At 38.5% G+C, this 25,647-nt stretch overlaps 1 protein-coding gene across 2 annotated transcripts in view; it reads right to left on the reverse strand.

Annotated features, from left to right (window-relative positions):
• The window catches only part of LOC127522725 (ephrin-A2-like), a 159,364-nt gene that overhangs the window by 38,565 nt on the left and 95,152 nt on the right, over nt 1-25,647 (reverse strand). The window lies entirely within an intron of this gene.

The raw sequence follows: 25,647 nt of genomic DNA on the forward strand, positions 1-25,647 counted from the left end.
ATCTAACGGCTCCAGCCGAGAGACTCTAATGGTTTGTCACCAGTGCAGTTGACACACCTGCTCCATCCTCCATTCTTCACACCATCAAAGCAGCCCCCTTCACTACAGACACTACAGAACATAAGACAGCAAACTCAAATCAAGTGTTCACACTATGAGAAACCATACCAAGGCGCTTCATCCAATTTAACAGAATATCAAAGTGAAACAAAGACGAGATGAAATCAGAAGAAATGCACTGGGTTAACAAAAGCCTACACACAAAGGTCTGTGCCAAAAACCAGTGAGCTGCCTCGCTGCCTACATCCCTACTGAAATGGAACCTCATAAATAACAGATATGAAACATTTTAAATAGGCAGCAACTTATGCTTTATAAAAAAAAAAAAAACACAATGAATAATAAATTTTTCTTACATCTTGAATACATATGAGTGTACACAACTTAATCCTTATTTAAATTGATTTTTTAAGATAAAAAGTATTTTGCACAAATATTTTTTTTTTCAGTTTTTGGGAAGTTGCGCCACATGACATTTAACAAGCTGATCTAACCTTGCCTTGTCATAAAAAGTTCAAATGATCTGATGTTTCTTTATGTTAGTTGCACCACATTACATTACAAATGTTTTCCAAATACTAGTAAGCAGTGAAGCAGTTTTGTTAAAATTATTTTTTATAACAAATAATAAAAATTTATGCTAACTATTTAATAAGGTTTTCTTTTCAAGTATTTCATTCTTTTAATGAGAACAGTTGTGTCACTCTGACATTTTTCATCAAAATTAGATTAATTTAATTCATATCTATTTTCAAATTTTCTCTCATCCACCACTTATTTTTCACTAAACTAACCTTCACAAGAACAAAGTGTTACTTTTTGAATTTGGCCAAAAGAAGGTATCTTTTAGAAAAGTATTTGCATTTGGACAGTGTCTATGATCCGGAGGCAGGTTTCGGAAAGGAACTAAAGACTTTTACAACCTATAAAACCTCCTCCCCAAAAAAGCAAATCACATGATACACAAAGAAAATTCAAAAGCTTCATTTTTTCGGCTGTGAGTGTAGTCTATATTAATCAGAACATCACATGTCTGGAGGTCTTTCAGGGGAGAGAGGGCAGGGACAAGGCCAGGGGGTAAGGGGGCAGTAGGCGGGGGGTTTGGAGTGAGATTTGGCATAAGATGACAGCTAATCTAGGTCTGGAATTACTGTCAAAGGGCCAAACCAGGCCAAACACCAGCTGTAGCAGCACATGAAGCTCCTCCAGACGTCTCCTTGCCTTATCATCGTAGCCCAGAGAACAACCTCATTCACACTGCATGACTTTATCCCTTTCTCCATTTTTTTCTGTCACTTTTTTCCTTGTCCATCAGCAATACTTTAAACCCCATGCTTATATAAACGGCAACATGGACTACATATCACTGATGTTGTCCTAGTTCGCCTCGTAGCCAACAAGCTCAATAAAACATCTAAAAAAAAAAACCTCATGTTCATCTTATAGCGCCTCAGCACCTCAATATTTCTCTTCCTGGCAAGGGAAAATGCTTCATTCTCTGCAGAGATGCGTGTACTCCGTCTTATTTTCTTCTTGTGTGTTTTTGTGTCAGTTTGCCTCTAATCACAGCTTTCCAGTAAACGATATCGAGAGCTCAGCGAAGAGTAATGGAAGCAGAACTTCGCCATAGGACCCTCCTGATGTTTACGGAGCACTAAATTTAATCACCCTGCCATAAAAACATGTGTTAGCGGCCCTTTAATACAAAGTGCGTTATCATTACTACACATTTCGTGGGTCAGGCATATCTCTTTCAGATTCATATGGTGCATTACGCCTTAACAAATCGATATCAATGCCCCTTCCTCCCTTTCACTCCCAGATGTCATTAAATCCGGAGGAGTCGGCCAAATGATCCAGCACACTGAGGCAACACGTCATTCCCTTTGATTCAAAAGTATCTTGTTATAAAAAATGACCTTACAGCCGGTGGCTTGTGGGTACAGGGTGGCAGAGGGGGGAGATGACAGATGGAAATATCAATAAGTGAGCCCAGAATGTTTAGAGAGAGCTAATGCATGCAGTTAGGTGAGCTCGCTTCATCAATCACACTGTATTCACCAGTCTACCTCCTCAAGTCCTCTGAGCACAGTCCTGATCAGACCTCCCTGAACTCCTCCTCCTCCACTGCTACATCAACAGCTGATCTCATATCAGCTCTAAATGAGCTGTATAGCCTCCTTTTCTCAGTGTGATATTTTCATCATGTCAACAATCCAGTTAGAACCCAAAAAAGGTTCTATAGCCTGATGCCAAAAGATAACCTTTTTGGTTTTAGAAAGAACACTTTCATTCTTTTAATCAACCTAAAAAAAATCGTGAGATTGAATGGATCGTGAGATTGAATGGATATCAAATTCGGACCTTTGCTAAAGTTTTTTCTCAGAGCTTTCTCCTAAGATTTCTCAACAATGTGGGCTGAGATTTGTCAAGATAACCTATGTAATCAAATGTCTGAATGTATGAACTCATGGAAACCAAATGATCTGAGCTTTGCTATCTACTTCACTTTCATTTTTTTATATTATGCCTACAATTGTCTCATGCAATGCAATATTCCTCAAGTTCTCTTGAAAAAAACCCAGAAACAATCATGAACCTATAATTTACAACATTTTTAACCTCTAAAAAAAACAAGCCAACTCAACACTATACAGCAATTAATGGAAGTATGGTTATTTGCAGTAATTAAGGTGAAGCAAAAAAAAAAAAAAAAAAAACTATTGAAGTATAACAAGAGAATTTCAGATTTAATTTTTATTTTAATGCGTGCAAACAGTGAGGCCATAAGATATTACATTCTAAAGTGCAAAACCTGTACTTGCTCTTGCCATCTGGAGGAAATGTATGTGTGCAGAAATCCAGCTCTGGATTTTGGGGCTCTCTGGGTCTTTGGTTCATTCTTCAGCCTCTATCATCCCCACAGGACATCAATTAATCAGACCAAACCACTCTCGTTTGGCGTGTTTAGAAGGAGGGTGACTCTCTGGGTGAACTTTCCTGGTGGTTGCGGTTAAAGAAGGGGTTTGAAGTGCTGTGATTTACGGCAGTGTCTGGCCAGCAGAGAGCCTCAGATCCAGATTTCAGAACTTCCTTTAGTAAATGTTTGCCTGTAGAAAAGTCTGTTTTGAGGCCCATAGTAGGAAGCATCTTTAATGGAAGAGGTTAAAACCAAGAGAGTAGATCAGATAAGACAGAATCCATGATTTATCATGGTATTTAGAGGCTCCTGGTTGGTACAAACAGAGCCGCTTTGACTATTTGAGCCTTTAATGTGTGTCTGTCAAGCAATGTTGTGAATTTCAGAATTGGACTAATGAAGTGGAAAAGTGGTTTTGAGTGTCTTTTGAGAGAACATCTATGGATTATATTTCTACAACCACCGAAGGTTGGGGTCGGGCGGGGGTCTACCTCTATATAACTGGATAAAGACAGTCCAGCTGCCTGCAAGGAGAGAGAAACAAGACGAGACGAGACGAGACTCTGAGCCAAGTCATTCATTACATTTTGAACCACAACTTGCCACAGAGCAGATGCTAAAGTTTGCCAAACTCTGCCAGGTCAAACAAAAATTATGAGTTTGTAAAGTTTTTGTGGAGTTTGGCCATCATTTAGAAGTTCTTGTTGGTTTTGCCTGTCCTGAACCTTTAGTTGAGTTGCAGCCAAAGCAAATATGTGTGTTTATTTTGCAATTAACCAATGACCTGGCCATAATAGTTTAGGGCAAACACAGCCAGCTAATAACCTGGCACAAGCCTCACACACTTCAGGGTAATTCTCCTTCAAATGCATCACCACCTCCAGCGTGCTGCAGGGCTATACGCTGGGCCTGCATGAGTTTCAGCCCAGTGTTTATGCCGAACCAAGGGGAGGGCAGACAGGGTTTAGCATGAGTGTGTTTGTGTGCATGTGCGCGAGAATGGCCCTTTGTGCCGACGGCTCTGGGTCTGGAACCCATTTCCACATGCTCAGCTTGGGCTTGGTCTGTGGACTACTTCTCCCCATGTGGAACATGTTTATTGTTCTTTGTGTCAGGCAGACGCCGAGACCTCCATGGCCCCCTTTTCCCTCCACATCTCCCTGCAATCTCTCCTGTTATTCCAACTCTGCTTGAGCAATTTTTCTATCACAGCATTTATGCAAACGTTATCCCAGCTGACGTTCAACCAGGGCTAAAAATCTTTGTCAGGGGGGATGGTTGAGAAAAACAAAACAAACAAAAAAGAAAAAAAATAAGACAAAAGCCCCAGGGGACAAAACACATGTGAGAGAAAAAGTAATAGCTGTTTTGTGCTCCTTTCTTAACCCTTCTTTAACACAAAGTTATACGTTCAGGTGAGTAAGTCTGTGTGTGCATAATTATCCAGGTGCTGTGTGTTCTCTTGGAAGGTCAATGATCACATCCACCTTTTCTTCACATGGTGTCCTCATTTACCCTGGGCCATCGTTAGATAAAAGTGCCCCGTCCTTGCGGCGACACTACACCCCCTTATTTAATTACATTTTTATGCCTCGGCCTGCTTTGTAAGACATTTAGTCACTGAAAGACAGTGGAAGAAAATAGAAGTGACCAGTGCAGTCCAGCGAATGAAAGAACTGCAAACAAATCTGTGTTCTATCATCAAAAGCAGAACAAAAGCCAGAACAGCTGCGCTGGGATGCTCTCTGTCATTTTACTGCAGCTGTAATGGGCTGCTAATGGAGGATGTTTACACACACAGCAGCTTCACTACCTCGGTTCAGCTACTCTGCATGTTTACATCCGTGTATGTAAACTGCTTATACATATAACATTTTTGAAGACAACAAATTTTCAAATTGGGCTTTATGCCTTTAATCAACCAGAACAGTACAGAAGCAACAAGAAATGATGGGAAGAGGGATCAGGAAATGGCCTGAGATGGATTCAGGCCCAGGTCACCAGGGCAACATGTTTTAGCATGAACACTGCCATGCCTCCAACATAAAGTACTTCTGGATAAGGACACAAAATTAGTCTGAAACAGATTTATTGATTTAGCAGATTTAATGATTTAACAATAAATATTCTAATTTCGGCCAATAACCGAAACATTTAGGTAACACTTTATTTTAGGGTCTTTTAACTAGTTGCTTATTAGCATGCATATTACTAGAATATTGGCTATTTATTAGTACTTATTAAGCACATATTAATGCCTTATTATGCATGACCTTATTCTACATTTTTAATCCTACCCAATACCTAAACTTAACAACTACCTTATTAACTGTTTATAAGCAGTAACTTAGGGGTTTATTGAGGAAAAAGTCATAGTTAATAGCTTATATGTGTTCCCTATACTAAAGTGTTACCAATATTGATTATACATTTTACAGCATAACTTTCCTCTAATGTTTTCAAAATCTTAAAACTTTACAGGTTTATATCAGATTTTGAATCCTAGATTGTCAAAGTGGTCTCAGATACTTGTATGCCACTGTATTTGAGGGATTTTTCCCCCTTTTAAATGAACTTTTCTCAAACTTTATGATAAATACTGTTATTATGAGCTGAGGATGTCTGGCATTTATTTTAAATTAGCACGTATGGATCTCATCGTCACCACAAGCTCTGACAGCGAGTGTAATGAGGCTTCTGGGATTTAATGGCTCAGCTAAGAAACTTCCTCATACCTGCAGATCCCTGTTGAGAAGCCACTCTGCATCCCGTCTTTATCCCTTACCGCCCCCCAAAACACACACTGCCTAAACCAATGCACACTGTTCCACCTTTAACAACACACAACGCTTATAACACCACAAACCACCACGACACTCACAGACTTTCTACAACACACACACTCTCACCCAAAATACATATTCTTCTGAGTGAAGAAACTATTTATTTCCTCCGAAATCCAACAAAAAACAACAATCTATCTGCAGGGTTGTGGAAGCAGGGAAGGCCTGTGTGTGAACGAGAGAAACAGCAGTAGTTTGTGGGTGGTAACGGCAGACGAGAGAGATTAAAAGGGATTTTTCTGGCACACACACCTTGAAAACAAGGTTTACCTGAAGCAAAAACACACATGCACCTTCATCACACAATGCACTGAAAATAAACTGGTGTTTTTGAACAAACTTTGAAACAATTTTCACTCAGAAATTGCTCAATTTCACAAATAATTAAAAGTAACACATTGAATTAAACAAGACATTTTGAAGAAGAATGATTTTGAAACTTCAAGAGAGAAAAAAATTATAATGTATACCTGCACACTTCTAACTTTCTAAGTTTATTATAATTACCGGCACAATCCCTAAGAGGTAATATTTATATAAAAAGTTATACACACACTGTATATTGTATACTGTATACACACACACATTTATAATTTTACACATATTTACTTATTTTATAAATTATATTAATATAAGACAAAATATTAATAAAAAATATGTATATTATAAAACATTATTATAAAACAGCAGCTCCAAGCCCCTTTGGACAGTGTTTCCATACTGAAGTCTTCATCAAAAATGAGAGAAAAAAGTAAACCAAACAGGATTAAATTCTAATTCAAGTATCCTATGAGCAGAGACATTTTAATCAAATATAACTCACGTTCACCCACTCGACTGTATGTAAAAATTGCTAAATAAATAAATAAATTTAAAAAAAGAAAAAGAAAGAAAGGAAAAAAAAGAAAAAAAAAAGTGTGGAGCCGTGATCCAGTCAAACATCTCTGGGGTTCTCGACTCTGTAATCAGTGTTAAATAATTCTGAAAGCTACTGGCTCTGACGGGCTTTCCCTTTTTTGAGCAGTCATAGCACTGGCAACAAAAAAGTTGAATGGTAAGTTTGGGGTCAATATATTTCAAATAAATGCAGTTTTTTTGCTGTTGAAAAAAGTTATAATTGTCCACAAAAATATAAAGCAGCAAAGATTTTTCAACATTGATAATAATAAGAAATGTTTCTTGAGCATAAATTAGCATATTAGATTGATTTCTGAAGGATCATGTGATGCTGGAAGTAACTATAAGTACGAATGGAGTCCAGCTTTGTCATCACAGGAATAAATTACATATTAAAATATAAAATATATTTAAGTTATTTTATTGGTAACACTTTTACAATAAGGTTAGTTAACTACATTAGTTAACATGAACTAATAATGAACTGCACTTATACAGCATTTATTGATCTTTGTTAATGTTAATTTCAACCTTTACTAATACATTATTAAAATCTTGTTAACATTAGTTAATGCACTGTGAACTAACATGAACAAACAATGAACAACTGTATTTTCATTAACTAACGTCACCGAAGATTAGTAAATGCAGTAACAAATGTATTGCTCATGGTTAGTTCATGTTAGTTAATGCATTAACTAATGTTTAACTAATGAACCTTATTGTAAAGTGTTACCTTTTTTATTTAGTAGTTATTTTAATTTTTAATAATATTTCATAATATTAATACTGTATTTTCACTGTATTTTTGATAAATAAATGCAGCCTTAGTGCACATAAGTGACTTCTTTTAAAATTGAACAGGTGAAACATGAAAAACATACAGAGAGGTTGAGTGCACTGTTAACCCTTTTTACCATATGTAATCTCTTTCAGATTGTATAAAATGTGGATTTCATGGCATAGTACCAGATTACTGCGATTAAAGAGATTAAAATCCATTCTCTTTGCATGTTACCTCCTCTAGGGGGCTGCTGGGATCTGCGCAGTGTGATTGTGAGTGCTTTTCTCCACAGTGTGATAACATGCTGTTTTTCTCATCATGGGGTGAGTAAACACCTGTCTTAGAAAATACACCATCGCAAACAAACAAACAAGAGCGCAGCAAGATGCTCTGCAAGTGGGGCACACTCGTGCGTACTGACGCGTGTACACATGCATGTAAAACTAAACACACATGCATATACAGGAAACCCTGTAAATGTCTCACACAGACACAGACACGCAGGCACGCATGCACACACACACACACACACGCACACACACGCACGCACACGCACACGCACACACACACACACACACACACACACACACACACACCATATATTCTTTCCCCTTACACTAACGCTACCCCTAAACCTACCCATCACAGAAAACTTTCTGCATTTTTACATTTTCAAAAAAAAAAAAAAAAAAAAAAAAAAACTGTATGATTTATAAGCTTGTTTCCTCATGGGGACATCAATTTAGGGACAGAAAAACCATGTTCACACACAGAAAACTTTCTGCATTTTTACATTTTCAAAAAACATTTATTATGATTTAAGCTGTTTTCCACATTTGGACCAAAAAATGTCCCCACAAGGTCAAACATTTCTAGAATTGCCATCCTTATACTTCCTTGTTCAATACCTGAACCACACACATACAAACTCTAATGCCCTCCGCCTAATTGTCAATCCCAAAACAAAAACAAAAAATAGTTTGAGAACACTGCTCTCAGGTTTCTGCCTCTCGGCATAAAAAAAGGACTGGGTTTGTCAGAGGGTATCAAACAGAAAATGATGGTAATGCCATGCACTCTAAAGCTAAGTGTATCACCCATCCCACTCTCCCTGACCTGCCCTCTTTGTCTTTTTTAACACCATTAGCAAAGTGCAGTGTAATAACGTTATATAGCCCACCGCGGCCCGCAGGAGAAGGATTGGGTGACGGACTCTCATCCACTCGCCGCTCTCATCTTGCCCGGCTTCTTTTAAAAGGGCTTGATGTATTCTTTTCTTTCTCACCTCACCATCGTCCCACTCAGTCAAACATCTTGCACTGAATCCTTTCCCCTAAAAGCACTAACCACTGTTTCCATGCTTTTCTTGAGAGAAGAATTTTTTTAAAAAGATCCTCAACATGATGTGCTAACCCAAAGATTAACTTTTGTCTAACTAGTTTTGTTAAGAAAGGGCTGTTGTGTGCAATCTGCGGCTTCTTTGGTCAGGGGCTTTCAGAACGCCTGCTTTCGTTAATAAAAAAGAGAACAAGACAAAACAGCACGAACATGATAAACCATAATCATAAACCATGTGTTTTTGTATATGTGTGCGCATGAGAGAGATCATCCCAAAACATCAAAAACATTTTTTTTTTTTTTTTTGGATGCCATAAGCAATTAGCAGTTTTGCTAACTTCTGCCAACTTTTGCTAACTTTTATAAACTTCAACCCAAAACCTGACAAGAGACATCTGGTTCCAAAAAAATATCTTTCTCCACTGAAATTGATCTGTGTATTTTGACTAAATATTGTAGGGTGAATTTGGGTAAAGTGGACCATCAGGTGGGCTGTTTAGCCTTGACTGTGTTCAACGGGTTTACACATTCAGAGCATAACAATGGTCTTTAATTGAAGGGACACTATTTCTTTAAATTATCAAATAGTTTTGGCTTATGAAATAGAGCATTTGGGAGTAGACGTCATAGTTACGTCACTGCAGTTGCAAGTGCATTATGGTGGCAGAAAAAACAGTGGTAACAAGTGAAGGAAAACAGACAAGATCCACGAAATAAGGAAAAATATGTCTTCTTGTGCCTTTGGATGTCAGAATCGGAATGCAAAAAGATGGTGTTTTCTTTTTGTGTAGATGCTGGTTTTTCGACAAGGTATACAAAGATGTCTAGCTACTCTAATTTTGGCTATGTAGTTGGATTCTTGACCCATAGCCTATATGACTGTGTATGGTTCAGGAAACTTTACCCCACTGCTAAGGGTTAACTTAAAGGGGATGTCTAATGCTGTATCATGTATTCTGACTTATTTACACTTTTAAAGAGTTGGATTCTCATGCTAAACATGGCCAAAGTTTCAAAAAACGAGTTGAACGTATGATGGAGTATTTCTGTGCCAAATACACTCCTTCAGGGTTTGTATAAGTTCCAGAAAGTTTTTTTTTTTTTTTTCAGATTATGGCCCTGTATGACGTCATAAAGGGCTGAATTCCTTATATGGGCACTTCTCCCAGAAGAGCGCGCACACACATCAACCAGAGCAATAGCAAGAGCACGCCCATCGACGTGTTTCGTTCGGGTTATGGAAATCGTCGGGACGACTCGGAAGCGCTGCACCGTGTTAACGGAACAGTGGATGCAGTTTGTTTTTCCAGGGCAGCAACGGAGTTGTGCAAGTGTGTTTGTTTGTTCCATTTCGGTGACAAATGTTTTATAAACAAGGCCCAGTTCGACGCTGCATTTTGCAGATCGTTTGAAACAGAAAGATGGAGCGGTCCCAGCAGTAAAAGATCCCGGTGTCTGAAGTGCAGGTGGTAAAACTAAGTACGTAAAACTGCATCAAATGTCTGTGTTTTGTTGGCAATCGGCTCTCAAGTGCATATAATGTAAACAGCACGAACATATAGGGAATCAAAAGTTATCCAGGCATAATGCAATGATGTACTGTGTGTGTCGTGACTTTTTAGCTCCACCCACGGCACGCCTCCAGGAGCTCGACAGTTTTCGGAAAGAATCGGTATGCTGTATCTGTCTTTTATAAATCTGATAAAACTAAAGACTCTTTGGAGATATGAAGGATGCAATACTACTTTATAGGTACTCAAGATTAACATGAGATTGACAGAAACTGGGTGTGTTATGTACCCTTTAATTAGTGTAAGACAGTGGTATTCAATTGGAGGACCATGGTCCGGTTACGGACCTCGGCTTAGTTCCATCCAGACAGTAGGACATAATTGCAGCATTTTACTGTTTCTACAGATTAAAGTGATCAGCGCGCCAAAAGAAAGGAACAGTTTACACCACAAGCGCTCAGGGTCGTTTACTGTAATCTTTCAGTGCTACATCCTCTATTATTTTCATCTAGACCCAAACACGCTTCATTCAAGCCCTTTGAAAAACATTGCATTATATGTAATTTTACTGTAAATACTGTCAAATTTATGTTTTTTGCTATTAAAAACTATCAATTCGCGAATAATTTACTGAGGGGGAAAAAAAAACAGTAAAGGGACATTCCCAGAACTGTTTTTATTACATTTTCTGTTATTTAGTAAATGTTTTTTTTTTGCATTATTTTAGTGTAATATGTGTGTACACCTGATGGCTTTGTACCTTTGTGTGTATGACCCTGTGCACGGTCTATATTCAAATATTGGCCATGTTTTATGGACACACCACATACAGACGGTACTGTCCAGAATAAGTGTTTTGCCACCACGAGTACCATAACCATTTCAGCAATGCAATAAAGCATTTGCAGCATCTGACTACTAAGTAGCGCTTTAACCATATACTTCTACAAGTCATCAGGCGAATGTATCAAAGCGCATTTTCGCGAGTAGCATAAACCTTGGCTTTCCAATGATGGTTGTAGTCACCGGAGAATTTAAGAAAAACACTGTGGTTAAAAGAATTCATATTCGCAGGAGCAAATTTAGTATTTTTGAACTTGTGTATGAGTTTATTTAAAACTAATTCAAGCAGGACTGTGAGACTTTTTACTTTACCCAAGACGTTACCTTTGTCAGATTCTGTCAGTAAATTTCTGTATTTTTGAAGCCGTGGCATTCCGACTATATTTTTTCCTGTTATAATGCACACCTCTTTAATGTGTAATAATCTAAAATACTGGCTAGTACTGTGCAGTAGAAAGTAAGCACACTTTAAGCACTGCCGTCATTGTAATATTTCATTGTAACAGTAGTCATTTATATGGCATTTATATGATAAATAATTAGTTGAAGTTAAATCTTATAATGTTATATTACTATTATTATTACCCATAATTTATTTCAATATTTTATCTTCATTTACAAATGAAAATGTTACAATTCTAGCGAATGAGTTTCACATGTGACTGGGTTGTATTTACTACCACAGCCTTGCAGCAGTGGAACACGTGGCATTAACAGGCATTTTGGTTGACTACCTACTGTATGATGAACTCTGATTCATCATGTGGCTTTCTACTATACCACCTGTATTGTTATGGTGGTCATCAGAATATTTTAAGGTAAAAAGCAGATTTTGATAGCTCATGTAGATTAGTATACACTGTAAATATATCACCTAATGTAATATAAGGTTATAAGCTGCAAAATGTATAGGCAACAATACACCATACCATAATCCCTGAAACACTGTCACGGTATTCTATTACCATAGCTACCAGTTTTTTTGTTTTGTTTTGTTTTGGGTTTTTTTTACTGCAAATTTAAAGTCACCATGAAATCAAAATTGACAATCCTTATTTTTATGGAATGTTGTAGTATTAATTATAAATAATTTATCCATGCACTTTTTTTAAAATTCATGTGCACTCGTAATCTTTAATCAAAAACATTAACCTCCCCTCCCGCTCAAAACGAGATGCTAAAGCTGATGTTTCACTTTATAGATCAATGCATTAACCACCACTGATGCCAGTCATTGGGATGTACAGTACCCTTAAACATTGAAAGGATATTACGAAAACATTACTCTTTGGACATGGCAAACAAATTTTTTTCATGAATGACTTAACTTGATGGACACACTCAGTCAGTCAGTCAGGCTGCGTGTCCACTGGAGCAAGCGACCCGAGCCTTTTTAAATTAATTCCTACGGAAGTTGAGAGTCACGCTTAACTTATGTGCGAACGTGAGGCTTAACTTCCATTAGAATGAACCGAAAATGCTCCCTCTTCTCCACTCACACCACACCAGCGGACATGCACCATCAGTCAGCCTCTCGTGCGCACTCTCTCTCAGTTTAGTACCATTGACTTATAGCGGCCCCCCATACTGACCGTCCTCGTCTCTCACACGTGCTCTCTTACTGTTTAGTATCGTTGACCATCCTCATCGTCGTCATCCTCAATAAATAAAGATCTTACAGTAACGTGAGTCTGGTGGAGAGAAATCCCCCACAACTGACTGCAAATGGGCATTCAGATCTGCCTCCATTTTGTTAGCAATGCCCAACTTCCAACGATCCAATTAATTCCCGAAGGACAAACTCAAATCCCACCCTCTCATTTCAGATGCCGTTTCACTCAGATAGACGTCACAGTAGAGAAGACAATTTCAACTTCCGCTGCATGCCGACTTTAACAGGATAGTTTATCAGTGTGTTTTTTTCCTTTTCCATCTCTAATTTGGATCAGCACATAGGAAAGCTAATGGACAAGCAAACCCCGGATGCATTCCGCATGGGCATGCGAGCACAGCAAGCTGGGAGGTGGAGTGAAATCCATCCAAACGTTCAGGCAACATTCTTTCATAGCAATTACAGAGGGATAATTTCTTAGATAACCATCAGAACTTGCAGAGTCATCAAGACCTGTGTTTTCCCCCCACTTTAACCTACACCAGGTAATGTAGGCCACACCCCTAAAAAAACCCATGTTTGGGAGTGCGCACGATGGGTCGGCTCAGGTGGAGGTCTGCCAGCTCCGCCCGCAACCTGAGCCTTGTAATGACAAGGGCCAAGACAAAGCAGGTAGTGTAGTCACCATCCAGCTCCCAGGCAAGACTCCCAGATGTGAGATAAAAGATACAAGCATGGAGACAAAGTTATCTGCAGCCTGCATCGGCCAGTGGGGAAACGGGAAACCCGAGCCTATTGAGGTGACTGTATCAGTGTGTCTGAAACGCCCACAGGAGTAGAAGACGGTGGCAGTGCGGTGCAGCACCCTGGGTGGAGAGGGCCAAAACACAAGTAACCCAAGCCCCAACTACCGCCCATTTCCCAGGATCCCCATCCTCTACACCCCCCACCGCCATCCCAACAAGGTCTGCTTAGGTTTTCTTTTCCAAACACTATTCTACAGTGACGAGATGACAGACTTGGCTAAGAGATACGTCTGTTGTCACTAGACTCATCCTCCTCTTCTTGCCCTTTCATGTAGCAGTCATGCATTAGTTGTGTTTTTCTTTGTAAAAGGTGACAACAGTGAGAACAGATCCCCGTGGAGTCCCCTTGATTTCTGTTTGCGGTCAGATCACAGGGCACAACCTTTTCATGAAAAGTAATGAACCGAGATCAGCGGTTTATCATGTCACAAAAAAAGGCGAACAGGAAAATGCATGGAAAGGATATGTAAACTACCTAAAAAAATCTGAGCCAGAGAAAATAGGGCCCCTCTCTTTCAAGGGCTATTTTATATTTCTTACAGAGCACTGAGGCGGCCAACGCTGATGAAAAGGGCGAGTGCTTAGCCGACAGAAGTAATGCATTTTTCATGACCTTGTACATGACACGTCTACATTTACATTTATGTTCTTAGCAGATGCTTACGAAACTGCCTTACAATAAATTGCACAAATCATGTTAATGGCTATTCCTGGGATAGGATGGGAATGCCTGCTGCATGCTAAGCTATGCCTTACAGCAAAAATAAAACATAATACAACGTAATAATTTCAAATTACCATGATTACAAACAATATCACATTACTGTTAAAATAACACATGTCCAGGGTATTGTACACACGGGTCAATGACATATAAGAAAAAAAAAAAAACATGTGCCAAGTTCTTAGAAATGTGCTATTTGTATTCATGTTGGTTTCATGTGGTTTAAAAAAACAAACAAACAAACAAAAAAACTTGTAAACCTTTTTCAAGAAAGACTGAAATTTATTGACACTAAAAACGTCAACATTTTAACCAAGTAAAAAGTAATACAATCAGGGTCATAGCCAGAAATGTTGGGTGGGCCTTCATAAAACAGGGTGGGCAAATCCTATAATTGTATCGGGTATGAAAACTGCATGCCAAATTATCAGGAAAAAACGTAGCACAGTTTCAAGTTCAAAGTTACAAAACAGCAAATAAGAAATAACCTACATGAATGAATGAATTTATATATGGTCAGACACTTGCACGTGAGACTATATTATTTACATTTTACCAAAATCAAGTTCAAATGGAGTTATGAGGTTTTTGACCAGCACATTTCGGATAAAATCAGAGATGCATGCTTTGTCCGTCATTAACAGCCGCATCTGAGGCAGAAAGTTTTCAGCAACTTACAGGTTATAAAGTTTACTGTAGCTATGCGGACACTCAAGTTTGTTTTTGTTTTTTTTGTTTGTTTGTTTTACATTAATATCTCATGTTATTAAAGATGAAGTGCTAAACACAGGTTATTTGGAGAGTATGATATGCTACACTAAGACACTCTTCTTTGCTCCTCAAACACATAAAACAGTTTTTATATAGTGTTTCTTGAGTAAAGAAAATGCTGTACTTTTTCAAACAATCAGTTCTTTATTTACCTAATATTGTAAATAAGCAGAGATCTCTTTCCAAACAGCGTGAGGCACTTCATTCACGATAGAGGCGTTACGAGGTCTGAGTGAAAGTTTGAAGAGCCAATGGAGTTACGAGGTTTAGTCATAAGCTCTTTTTAATACTTTTTTATTCATTATTATTATTATTGGTTAAATATTTCAAAACCCACAGAGAGATGTAAAAGGTGAACAATAGTAATGATTTATGAAATAAAATAAAAATAAAAACGACGAAATTTGGAGATACGAGGTTTCTGCACGATAGCAACAATATGAATTAATGTTTAAAATCTTTTAACTATAGCCTACACTATAAATGTTTGTACTTACCTTTGCAATACTGCAATATACCGAGATGACTTCTGGTTAAACACTGGGATGTGAGTTATGGGAATTGCGCGGTTTCATTGCTTGGTTTCTTGCAGCAGTACATATCCAAATATATATCCAAATTAGGCTTTTAATGTATCAACTGATTGATATTTGCTTCACAATTTTCAAATTCAACTCCACATTCCACAAACGTGCAAATCTTACCATTATATCCTGGGTGGGACTAACAGAAACTGACGGATCAATCTTTTGACAAGCATGTGAAATGCCCCTATAGGGAGAAGGGAAACTACGAAACTGCCTGCAACTGACCATAGAAAACGGCATGGGTATTGACACAAATTTTATGATTTGATTTCAATTCACAACTCATTTTTTGAAATATAGGTGACTCATAAAAGCATGACTGATTTATTTAAACATACATTAAGACATCAAAATATTTATTGTTTGAATTTCATAATAGAATTGACAGAATTTGAAAGCTGAGATATTGTTTCATTTCAAAAGTGACAAAGCACAAAGCTTATTGCGATTTATTGGATGGGAGGCACGCAACAAAGTTTTATTCATTCATCAACAGAAAACAGCATAGATTAAATGATTGATTCTTGGGATTTAAGCATTGATATCAGTTCATCAAAATAAGAATCAATTAAAGTTGAGAAATCAACTTTTTTTTAACCCAGTCCTACAACACACTCAGATCTTAGCAGTGCATAAAATTAGCAGGATTGAAACAAGTACAGTAATCCATTTGAGATATGTTGCAAACAAATATTAAAGATATGTGTCTTCAGGATTTGTTGGAAGGTAGCAGTGGAATAAGTTTTCCATTTATTCAGAGATGCTCCTCACTGTTCCACAAGTGAGGACAAAGTATGGTGGTTTTGGACCTGATCAAGCAGAATCTCTTCATGTGGAGGGAAAGAGGGATTAGAAACATAAAGTGGCTGGGCTGGTGTAGACAGATTTATGAAGGATTGAAAGTATATAAGGCCAAGCAACTAGCAATAGTTCCAACCAGGAAGAGTGTCTTGAATTCTACCAAATATTGGCAGACAGTGTAGACACATGAGGAGAGCTGTAGCACAAGAGATCCTCATTAAAAAGGAACAAAAACAAATCCCAGCAGCAGTATTTTAGACTGATTCTGGAGTAGTGTTATAATGCAACAGCATGCAACAGTGCACAGGGTGCTTCCAATCTAGCTGGAAGATTGATTGTAATGGGAGTGATCTAGTACAATCTAGTTTTATTTTGCATCAGTAATGTGGTGAGGATATTATCCCACCACCTGGTCACTGACATTAGTAGTTGCTGTTTCGAGACCAGCAGAATTAAGGGGCTGGTGTGAAGCTAATTTTTCCAGCCAAGAACCACCAAAAGGGGTAAAAGAAGGCAAGAAAATGTGCTAAGGCTCTTCCTGTCAACAGCACACTACTATCAAGCACCTCTACTTGCCTGCTCTGACGTTTCTTGTTTGCCTTCGTAATACTGCTCTGTAAAGGCTTTTAGAATCAAAGGTGTGCCTGGATCAAAGCAAAACTCTGGCCATTTTGAGCAGGCGGCACAGTAAAGTGACACTGACAGAGAAGGTGGGAGTAAAAGGGGGTGAATGGAACGTGTTCCCAATTCCGAGTCTACACTAGGGAATGACATTTTTGTCAATTTTTCCTTCCGAGTATCAATAGCTCAGTACAATGAGTACTCAATTTATTTTATTTAAAAAAACTGAAATATACTGTGAAGATTTGACAAGGAAACCCAACTCACATTAGATGCGCTCTTCCCATAACAACAAACTAAAATACAAGCAATTAAAGCACCGCCCCAAAATTTTACCGAAATCAAAACTTTTCACCCTTCAGAACTCTTCAGGGCTCGATATGCAGCAGCTGTCAGCTGTTATTGGTTAAGCTGAGTGAGAGAGGGTTGGATGTCAGGGAAATAAAGACAGCCAGATCAGCTTCAGTGTAACACACTACAGCTCAGTGCCACATGCTACATGAAACCCAACCACAAAGTCGCACAATGTCTAGATCTAGTCCAACCTTTCTGAACTCTCCCTGAACCCTTCTAGGCGGAGCACCAGCATGGTACAACAATGCACTTTATGGTTTGAACATGATACCACATGATACTGATTCTGACACACCTTTGGCACGCTGACAGCAAGTGTTTGTGACAAACAAAACAAACAAAATTGTGTTTCATTGATTAAAAACTAGTGTAGATCTGTTTAGAAGAAAAAAGGAACAGAACAACTAAGATAAGAGCTAACAGAGGAAGTCTAAAGCTACAGCTAAACACAAGCTTGAAGTTGCTTGCTAGGGACAAATCTCTCTCTCAGAAGCCTGCGCTAGCCGTCCAAGCTGGGGGGAACGAATCCATCAGCAAGCCAGACGGCAACCAGGCTGACGGATCGATGGGGGCCATGACCTCCAGCTCTGAAGCCTGTGAAGCTGGTTGAGAGAGTGACAGTCAAGACTTACCCATCGATTCGGGATGACAGAAGTAAGGAGCACACGGACAAATGAAAGGAAGGAAGCGAAACATTTAACTCTTTTTGTTAGTCAAGACTCCTTTGTGAATTTCAGCTTCTGTGTTAATCATAGCAAGGTGATCCCAGTGGCTTTCCAGAGGTCTGAGGTCAGGAACATCATTTCCCTGCTCTGTGGTTATTAGGGAGCAGTTATAATTCCCAGAGCTTCACCATCTCCCCTCGGCATTAACACCAGACAACAAATTAATGACAATGGCTGAGGTCCTTCTGCCACTTGACAGCAAGACTTGAATGAACCTGTTTATCCAACCTAGGGCTTGCTTGAACTAGTCTATATCCCAAAGGGAGGTGCTAATCGCAGTCAGGGAGAAGAGTTGTTCTTCTCAAGACAATCAGCGGTGGGTCACCCCATACTGCAGTATTTAACACCTACGCCATTCGGCGTGAATAACGCTCCATCAAAAAATGGCAGTTCTTTTTGCAAGGAGCTCAGTGATCTCTCAGGCTGGCCCTTGTTTGGCTGGAACCCCATAATTATAAAAGGTTGGGACTGGCTGTCCGCAACAGAGAGCTGCAGCGGGACTGAAATGTGTGCTAATTGAGCCAACAGCATCCAAACCCTCCATCTGTCCATTTTCTCATCTCTAAGGAAACGTCATTCTGAGCTCACTGCAAGCTGCTCTTGGCCACGAAAATACTCACAAATAATGGAGAGGTACAACAGTCCATCAAGACAAAGAAACTCAATGCTGTGCTTGTTAAACATGTCTGACAACTAACTATATGTTTTTAATGGAATCTACTAAACATCATCTTGGAGCACAATTTTTGAAGAATTTTAATCTCTAAAGGTGACCCTGCTGATTTAGGGTCATCTCATTTTAAAATGTGTGACAAGACCTTAGAAATATATATATATATATATATTTCTAAGTGTTTTCATGTTGGTTTCCTATGGTTTTGAAGAAAAAAAAAAAAAAAAAAAAAAAAAAAAATATATATATATATATATATATATATATATATATATACCATTTCCAACAACAACAACAACAAAAATTAAATCTAATGACACTAAAAGTGTGTAAAAGATTCAGAGTTGTAATGGAGAGATTAAAATTTGCACATAACAGAAAAAGCATTTCATATTTAAAGGGTTAGTTCACCCAAAAATGACATTTTTTTTTTTTTTATCCCCCATAGAAAGCATCGTAATTACCATCATTCAATTAAAATAGTCAAAGTGACTACAGTGGTTCAACCTTAATGTTATGAAGCGACGAGAATATTTTTGTTTTGTTTTTATGCACAAAAGTAATGACTTTTTTCAACCATTTCTTCTCTACCCTGTCAGACGCAGTTGATGCAGTGAACGCAATTCAGCACTTCCATGTTTACGTCAGAATGCCGGCTCAGTATTGGCCGGCTCCTGCAATAGCATCACACGCATGCGTCGTGCTGCTCACGTGAACAGGCATTGGCCAATACTAAGTCGGCGTTCTGACATAGAACCTGGAAGTGCTGTAACGAAAATAGCGTAGGAGAATGACAGGGGAGAGAATAAAGTCATTATTTTTGTTTTGTTTTTTGCGCACAAAAAGTATTCTCGTCACTTCATAACATTAAGGTCGAACCACTGTAGTCACATTGACTATTTTAACTATGTTTTTACTACTTTTCTGGACCTTGAATGTGGTAATTTCGCTGCTTTCTATTGAGGACAAAAAAACCTTGGATTTCTTGGATCTTGGATTTAATCAAAAATATCTTTATTTGTGTTTCAAAGATGAACAAAGGTCTTACAGGTTTGGAATGACATGAGAGTGAGTACTTAATGACAGAAATGTAATTTTTTGGGTGAACTAACCCTTTAAGTTATTAAAGAAATATATTTATATTAATTATTAATCAATAACCATATAGATGTTTTTGGCATTTAAAATGTCAGTGGTGTGAAACAGCAATGATCACTCACGCCAAAACCCTGAGCAGAGGACTGGAAGGGAAATCCCAGAGAACTGGGCAACATTTTTCTCTGTCCAGGTTCACACCTCTTTCCTGAATCATGCAGAAACTGTGTCTTTGACTCTCAGCGGTCATTAAGCCAACTGTAGGGCTAATTGAGCATGGTGTTGTGTGTCATCAGTGCATGGAGAGAGCCTGCTGCCCACTGTGTGCTTTCCAAGAATATGTCTCAATCTGCCCACTACAACGAGACAATTTTAGCACCACAACAAATACCAGTACTGCGAGAAAACATGTCCTTGGAACAGTAGTTCCAGCACAAATTAGCAAGAACAATATTTTGATTAGTACTTTTAACCAAATTTTCCCTATTTAAAATTAATTTTATGAGTCAGGTCAGAAGCAACAAGGTACCTCAAATCTAACAAAGTGATTCAACAAACTGTCACAACCAATCTAGGCTTACTGGAAAAATGTGCCAGGTGACGTTTCTGCAAAATTATAATATGTTGCCTTTTTGCACAATTCATGACACTTTCAAAGTGAAATATCCAGTGAGTGAAGCTAAAAGTGTGTTCAATTTACCATAAAACAAATGAGCATGAATCAGGCAAGGATTAATTACATCAGATATAGAGCTGTGAAATTACAATTCGAATTTCGAATATTCGTTGAACTTAAAATAAAAATCCATATTTGAATGCAAAAAAGGCGCATTCAAATTTTAGGTGCATTCATTTTTTTAGGTGGAGCTTTGAAAAATTGTAGAGTATGCGTATTTCCAATGAGCCTGTGTTGGTCATAACCAGTGGTGGAAAAGTACACAAATTCTATTCTTAAAGGATTAGTTCACTTTAAAATGAAAATTACCCCATAATTTACTAACCCTCAAGCCATCCTAGGTGTATATGACTTTCTTCTTTCAAACAAATACAATCTGAGTTATATTAATAATCACCCTGATGCTCCTAAGCTTTATAATGGCAGTGCATGGAAACCACCTGTTTGAAACTCAAGAAAGTACATCCATCCATCATAAACGTAATCCACATGGCTCCGGGGGGTAAATAAAGGTCTTCTGAAGTGAAGTGATGCATTTGTGTAAGAAAAATATCCATATTTAACAAGTTAAGCCATGTGGAGTATGTTTATGATAGATGGATGCACTTTTTTGAGTTTCAAACAGGTGGTTTCTGTGCACTGCCATTATAAAGCTCAGGAGCATCAAGGTGATTATTAATATAACTCCAACTGTATTCGTCTGAAAGAAGAAAGTCATATACACCTAGGATGGCTTGAGGTGAGTAAATCATGGGGTAATTTTCATTTTAAAGTGAACTAATCCTTCAAGTAAAAGTACAGATACCACGCCAATATATTACTAAGTAAAAGCTGTCCAATAAAATACTACTTAAGAAGGCAACAGGACCTCAATGGGCATTGTGGGAGATTAAAAAATGCTATTACTAGCTAGAAAACTGTATGAAAGTCTCAGAACTCTTAAATTGCTAATAGAGGCTCAACACATGGCATCTAAAAGTTCTCCAGTCATTCAAGTTTCTCTGGGTCAGGCGGGCACACACACAAACACCTGAGAGGATGTTCTGCTGGGTACGCAGCAAATAAATATTTCCTCACACAGGAAGACACTCATTTCTGAAACAAGGACGCCTTTTTTCCTTCTCTGCATGAATTGCGACCCCTCTGAAAGATCTGGAAATAGGTATCTGCCCAGGGGAAACAGCAGAACCCTAATATTATCTCCCACATAATTCCTCCCAGTCAGACAATGAGGGAGGAAACGGAAGGAAGGAGAAAGCGGATAAAAACATTACATGCGGATTCTGTAGCATTGAGAAAATCAGTTTAAGGTTAGGGGAGGTCCGATCACACCGGCGCTGTCCGTGCTACACCACTCAAGGACAAACACCTGCTGTCACAGGGCCCTTTAAACCCCCGGCCCACAGTTTTATTTGAGGGCGCTCAGACATGCCACAAGAGATGAGCATCTAATGGCGGATCAGCACCGTTTTCAAACAGGTACAGCTGGGGGTGGCTGACCTCAGCACTTTCTTTCACCATTGCACTATTTGAAGATAGTGAGCAGGTGTAAGAAATCAAGTCATGACTCTGTTTCAAAGTTTCATGACAAGGTTTCTGTTCTATCAACGAACTAAACAGCATCACTTGCTACATGGGCCACAGCAGACAGCTGGAAAACAGCACTGCTCATTTGGCTGACATTGGCATGGCAATAACCATGTGATTAAAGTTTTTTCCCAGGTATCTCTAATATCTCTAATGTTAGCATGCTCTGCAAATGATTCAGTGCATGAGTGAACTATCTGAATGAATTAAAATCAGAATGACAATCGCAAATCTGTTTGATCAATTAGATCAAACTTGACGAATCTGGCATCACTAGATCTAAACAGCCAATAGAAAACACATGATTGCTGAAATATTACCAGGAAAATTATTATATTTTACTGGGGCACAGCGGCTAGCGATGACCCTGTAAAATACTCTGAAAGAGTTTTCTGCACAATTTATTCAGATGTGGCACAACACCACTATTGAATCTACAACATGACTAGTGTAATGTGATTACAGAACAAATGATTATTATGGGTTGGTTCTTTTTAGTGATCTACAGTGCAACCTGTGTAGATGGATCCCCAAACAAATGACTCTTTTGAGCAGGTTCTTTCAGTGGATCAAAAACACACAGTGCAACCAGTGTATATGGATTCAACAAATTACACCTATTAGTTGGTTATTTTAAGTGAATCAAAAACATTCAGTACAGCGCAACCAGGTTATTACAGTACAAATGACATGAATGGGAATTTAATAAGTTTTAAAACAAGTCTTTCAGACTGTGGTGACAGTGTCTGAAAGACTTGTGTGTTGCTGCTGTTTGGCAGGAAATTTGGGCTTTGGGTTCCTCTAATGAGGCAGGGATGAAAGCAGCACAGGAGACCGATTACAAATGAGCATTGTATTGACTTTTTTACTGACCATGTAAAGTTGAGGAGGCAGCGCTGGGCAGGCCGGCCAGATTATGAAATTAGCCCCAGCTGTCAATCTGTATGGGGGGGTGGGGGAGGATGGATGCGACTGAGGACTGAGGATGTGACTTTAAGTTCTGGATCTATTGCAAAAATGCCCAAAGACCTGTGAAAGGATTGCCTCTATATTATAAGAACGTGGCTCTGATGATTGGCTATTGAGGCCATCATGACCACGACCTTTGACCTCCTTTCTTACAGTGGTGTGTTTGGTGTTGATGATGAATCAGTGGATCAGCTTTGAGCAAGTGAATAAAACAAGCCACTCTAGTAGAAGGAGGGAAAGATGGAGGTCAAAGGACAAACGCACATGTGGTCGATATTATGTATTATTATCAATGTTAAAAGCAGTTGTGCTGCTTAACATTTTTGTGGAAACCATGATCTTTCAGGATTCTTTCATGAATTCAAAGTTAAAAAGAGCACAATTTATTTGAAACAGAAATGTTCTTACATTTATAAAGTTTTGAATAATGTTATGCATCTTTGCTGATTAAAAGTATTAATTTCTTTCTTTCTTTTTTTTTTTTAAATCATACTTACCCGTTTTTTTTTTTTTTTTTGTTATATTATGTTTTTATAAATTATCACTCACACTAAATTGTGTTAAATTAACTCCCCTATTGATAACCTAAAAAAAACACTGAAATGTTTTTTGAATCGTCTCATTGAATCAAACTGTTCAAAGGGAAATGAGTTGGACTTGTGTTCATAGCAGTTGTCCTGTTTGTTTCTCTAAGTAAAACACTCAAGCATCATCTCATTACGACATCCATCCTTGTCCTGCCTCACCATCCACTCTCTCCCATTTTCTGCTGGTTACACATGCCCCTCTCTCTTTTTCTTTCTCCATCTCTTGAGGATACATCTCCTTTTTTATAGTACTGCCCTCCTCTATTTGCATCTCCTTCAAAACCCTCTCTCTCTCTCTCTCTCTCTCTCTCTCTCTCTCTCTCTCTCTCTCTCTCTCTCTCTCATCAGTATCCTGAGGGAAAGAGCAGAAGTCTTTGATCTGGTCTTGCTTTTTTCAGAGGTTGAGGAGTCCTGAAATGGGAAGTGCTCTCCAATTAGCTTGGGTTAAATATTTCAGAGACTACACAGCTATTTTTTTCTTCGTCCCCCCTCCTTCCCCCATATGGAGAGGCTCCTATTAGACGCTACATACAGTAGGAAACCTGTACTTGGACTGGAAAACAAACCTCCTTGCATTTTTGCTTCAGGCCCCATGAAAAATATACTGTATTTTTGTTTTGTTTTGGGGGTTGCGGAAATCATGCTTTGAAACAGGAAAAGGCCCAGGGTCACCCCAATACTGTGACCATTTCATGTGATTTCTGTCCTGAATGTAGCTTACAATGCTGCATGTATTAATATGTTATGATTGTTAATCGAGTTCTGTAGCATAAAAACCATAAAAAAAAAAAAAGCAAATGCTATAACTACAAAAACATGACATGGAAATCCTGATTTATTCAAAGAGACAACAGCCTGGCTGGTTACATTATATTCGTGTCCAACTAGATTACCCAGCGAGTGTTTTGATGAGGAACTTCGAGACATGAAACGAAAACATTTCCAAGAAGGAAAGAATTTGATGCTCAGCTCATGAGCCACAGCTGGAGCGAAACGCCTTTGACCTTCCTGTCAGTAACGGACAAAAAACCTGATGAGATGAAGGTCAAAGGCCAGAGGGGTCAGAGCAAGCTACCCTCTCCTGTCTCTTAAAACACCCAGGGTTCAGCTCTCGCCACCCATCTGACTGGGATTTAAAATGAAAAAGTGCCAATCAAATATTTAAGATCTGTCCAGCAAATTTTATCCCTCTATATAATAATCCTAAACTAAAAGAATTCTATTAAAACATGCAGCCTGCATTAAATAAGAAATTCTACATTTTGTAAATGGCCACAAGCCCATAAGTAGAATCTATAAAACTCCATCTGTGGTTTTCTGCATCTACAATAAACACTCTTGGCACTCAGGTCCCAGATGAGTTGTGCGTTAATACCACGCTATTCACACATTCTCTCCGCTCACCTCCCGTATTACATGCAGAACCATGACGTATTACATGCAGAGGGCATCACAGCGTTCCAGTGCAAAACTACCACGCATTAAAATACAATATGCATGAAGCCAAATAAAAGAGTGATTTTCTTCTTAGGTTCCTCTACACTTCCTAATGAAATCCTGGGGAATTACAGCTAAGCAGCACAACTGAATTATTACATTTTCACAAACTGTTGTTCACTTATTAATTTTTTCCTAATAATTCTATTTGAAATGTGTTAATGAGGTTGGTGAGCCTTGGTCTTTTTTTCCCCAGATGGAATAGAAAGGGAAGGTGAAAATAATGCAATACCAAATTAGACAATAAATGGAGAAGGGAGAATATGACTACAGGGAGTTTGGCCTGTGTTTAAATTCAGTGGGAAAAAACACTTCTTTTTCATGATTTTGTACGTCACTGCATTCCAAAGCATCAGACAGCAATTG

Source organism: Ctenopharyngodon idella, chromosome 11 (assembly GCF_019924925.1).
Source record: "Ctenopharyngodon idella isolate HZGC_01 chromosome 11, HZGC01, whole genome shotgun sequence".
Taxonomy (NCBI): Eukaryota; Metazoa; Chordata; class Actinopteri; order Cypriniformes; family Xenocyprididae; genus Ctenopharyngodon; species Ctenopharyngodon idella.